Here is a 4,193-nt window from a genome sequence, read left to right on the forward strand (position 1 = left end):
ACATGAAGTATACATACACACCTCTTTGGGCTGGATGCCATTGACATAGGAGTGCCTGAGTGTAGCATAGCCTCTTTGCGAAGTGCCTGGTGGAGCAACACAGAATAGTCTTTGTCAAACGGCAGCAGCAACACCTGCACGTTAAATAACTCCAGCGTGTACTTGTCGTATAGCTGAGCTTCGGTCAAATTAAGTTGCTTGGTTGTCGTATGTTCGCCTTCCCTGATGATCGTGTAGAACAATTTGAAAAAAAATATAAATAAAAATCAGACGCCGATTGAAAATGGACGGCTTGCATACACGCACGCAAAGATACATATTTGCATATAGATACATACTTATATATACATACATACTTACATATATTACATATATATGTGTGTGTTTGCATACATACACACACTCATACATACTGGTATATATATTCACTCTAGAACGCAGGTGGAGATACGCATATATTCATACGACAGCCCACGAGTATAGACATGCACACAAGATTACACACGGGCACATATGAACCCAAAAGTAAAGACACACACACTCATACGTATACACACTCTCGTACATATACACACTCTTGTACATTTACACACACTCATACATATACACACACGAACGCACACACGTACATACGAACCCAGAAGTAGAGAGACACCACTCATACATATACTTATTCGAACGCACGTGTATACGTATACACACAAATATATTCAAAATAAACACACGTACACCCTTTAACAAACATGCACACACACCCCTTATCAAGCACACACCCTTAAACATACACACACACACACACACATTCGAACACAAGTACACGCACACACACACATACACACCCTTAAACACACACACAAACACCCTTTAACATACATACACACACGCACACCCTCTAACAAACAGACACACCCGTTAACACACACACAAACACCTTTTAAAATACATACACACACGCACACTCTCTAACAAACACACACACCCTTTGACCGGTATCATGGCATCGGCCAGCTTAGAGGTGACCGTCATGCCTCCCAGATCGATTGCGATCATTGACAGGTGCGCCTGTGTGGTGTTGGTAGTTGTAGATACGTACGCATGTCCCTGCGGAATTTCAGGTATGATGAGCAGAGGAGCTGTGTGTGTAATAGGAGGAATAAGCCAAATGAGCCAAACAACCTATCAGCGCATGTTGTATAATAGGGATAATAAGCCAAACAACTTGCAGTTGAAGTATGTTCATGTGTACGCATGTGTCTGTGGTAGGTATCTCAGGTGTAATGAGCTGGTGAGTGGTGTATACAGTTGAAGACATAAGCCAAACAACCTACAAGTAGGGTGTGTCCTGGTTCTAGTTCGCTAGGCTTTGAGTGTTGTAGTAGAATCTTTTACGATAGAAGTAGCTGTAGTAGCAGGTATAACCATGTATTTCATCTGTCTGTAGACCACATTGCCCGGTTTGTCTGTGTAGGTATACACCTGGTTAGGGTTTAGGGTTTCCAGGGTTTAGGGTTTCTCCTCCTAGGGTTTTTGCTGTCTATATCCGCATACGCTCACAGACCTTACCTTGCAATGTGATGTCCACATCCACTGTTGTCCTGTTGGTAGAGTAATAGACCAGATATCCCTGCGATTGCCGGGCCAAATGGTTCAGAGTCTCTTCTCCGATGGCCGCATACTCATCCAGTTGTAGGTCAGGGGGGGGCGTGAGAGTATCGGGATATATCACAATGTGCGTTAAGATATATATATATATATATATAATGTGCGTTGTGAGTGTTTATAGATGACTCTTGTTTGCATAACGGTATAGAAATCGCATGTGAATAGTATGCTGGCAACGGTGTATGGATTGTACACCGCCTGTAGTTTGTGCGCTGATGAATGGGTACGTGAACTATCATCCTCCTGTACGTATAACTATCTCTAAATAGAATTCTACCTACCTTCAGTATATTTAGTATGCTGGCCACGGTGTATGGATTGTACACCGCCTGTAATTTACGCGTGCGCATGGTGATCGATATATCTGCGTCAGACTTCTCCGGAACGGTCGATATTGACATCGAGAGGATCGGTTCATCACTGTCGTGAATTAAGTAGTATGTCGTTAGTTAAGTACTATATCGTAAATTGAATGTTGTGGACATACATGCACATACGCACTCAGACATATACATAGACATACACTTCGACCAAGGCATACATTTTAATACATATATATTCGAACATAAACAAGCATTGCGTAGGGAGCATAGGAAAGACGCCTACATGCCTCTCTCATACCTTGTTACGTACACCTAAATAGACATACAAATACTTCTACACACACACCCATAAATATATATATACATATATATACATATAAATATATACATATATAATATATATATATATATATATATATATATATATATATATATATATATATATATATATATATATATAGTATATATATATATATATATATATATATATATATATATATATATATATATATATATATATATATATATATATATATATATATATATATATATATTATATATATAGATATATACACCTATAGATATAGTTTCCATCGGGGCACCTTGCCAGAAATGGAAAATTGGTTCACAAGTTTATGATGTTTTTAATTCGTTCCTAGATTGCATTTAACGCAATTTAAAAAGCGAACAAACCAACGCCACGATACACAGAAATTGACCTAAGTGATGTACACGTATAATATCGCATTTTAAATTTGCCAACAATGTGATTGATTCCAGTAGATGCTTGTCATGACGTAGAAACCCCATACCTTTCACCGACAGTTGCCATTGATTGGTTGTTATTGAGCATCTGCAGCCCCGTGGCGTGCAGTGCGGTGCAGTTGCTCTGCTGTGCTGTGGGGGTTGCTGGTAAGGGATTGGAATGAGAGTGCTGCCGGGCGAAGCCACGATGCGTATGGCTATCAGTAGCCCCGGATGGATACGACACAGAGGCACCGTGACCTCTGCTTTGTTTGTTGATAGGAGGGTTTTTCGTATTTCTGGTGGTGATGTTGCCATGACCTTCCGTCGGTTGAATCGCTGGTTGCGTGTGTGCCTGAGTACAGGTCCATTGGTCAATGGGTCTCACATCGACCCCCTGCACATCCAAGTCACCATAGTCGCGTGGTCCGGCATTGGTATTTGTGTTGCTTGTCTGCAGATCTGTGGTTTCTGGATTTTTGTCCCCTGCTTCTGCATCGTCGCGCATTGCGTCATCACTCACATTTTTAAGCATGCATTCCTCCAGTGTTTTCGAGCGGTCTACAGTAGCGGCTTCTTCGGAATCACTTGGTTTCGTCTTGAGAATTCGCGGCTTAGGTGACGAATTCTTCCTGGTTTGCCTGGGAGGGCTCATTAATTTGCCCGAGGACAACTTGCCTGCTGCCTGGGCGGCCTCCCTGGTCGTTCTACCGCGTGCGGCGTCTTTGTGAGTGATTGTATCGTGTGTTGTGGTGTCGTCGTGGGGCGTGGTTTCAGCGAGTGTGTGTTGGAGTGGTGTGTACTGTGTAGGCATGAGAGGAGTGGGTGATGTTGGGTGGCGTGTGATTTTGGTGATGACGGCTGTGTGGTCGGTGGTGGGTGACATATGAATGGGCGACAGCGACGCTCGCTGCTCCGCATGCACTGGATCAGACAACTCCGTGACATTCTGCAGTGCCAAACAAAGACCACGGTAGTTTTATAAATAGGTGATCAAACTAAGACCACGACAGGTCGTGTGAGGATAAGCATGTGTTCAAAAGTTGACAGTTGTTGCTCTGTGAGTCACGTGCTGACGTCGCCTTGCTCTTGGCGCATCACTAACATCACTAACATCACTAACATCAAGAAAATCACTAACTTCACGAATATCACTAACATCACGAAAATAATCACGAAAATCACTAACATCACTAACATCACTAACATCACTAACATCACTATCATCACTAACATCACTAACATCACGAAAATCATTAACATCATGAAAATCACCAACATAACTAACATCACGAAAATCATTAACATCATGAAAATCACCAACATAACTAACATCACGAAAATCACTATCATCACTAACATCACTATCATCACTAACATCACTAACATCATGAAAATCACGAAAATCACTAACATCACTAACATCACTAACATCACTAACATCACTAACATCACGAAAATCAC

This window comes from Sphaeroforma arctica (genome assembly GCF_001186125.1).
Source record: "Sphaeroforma arctica JP610 unplaced genomic scaffold supercont1.1426, whole genome shotgun sequence".
In the NCBI taxonomy this organism is placed as follows: Eukaryota; class Ichthyosporea; order Ichthyophonida; genus Sphaeroforma; species Sphaeroforma arctica.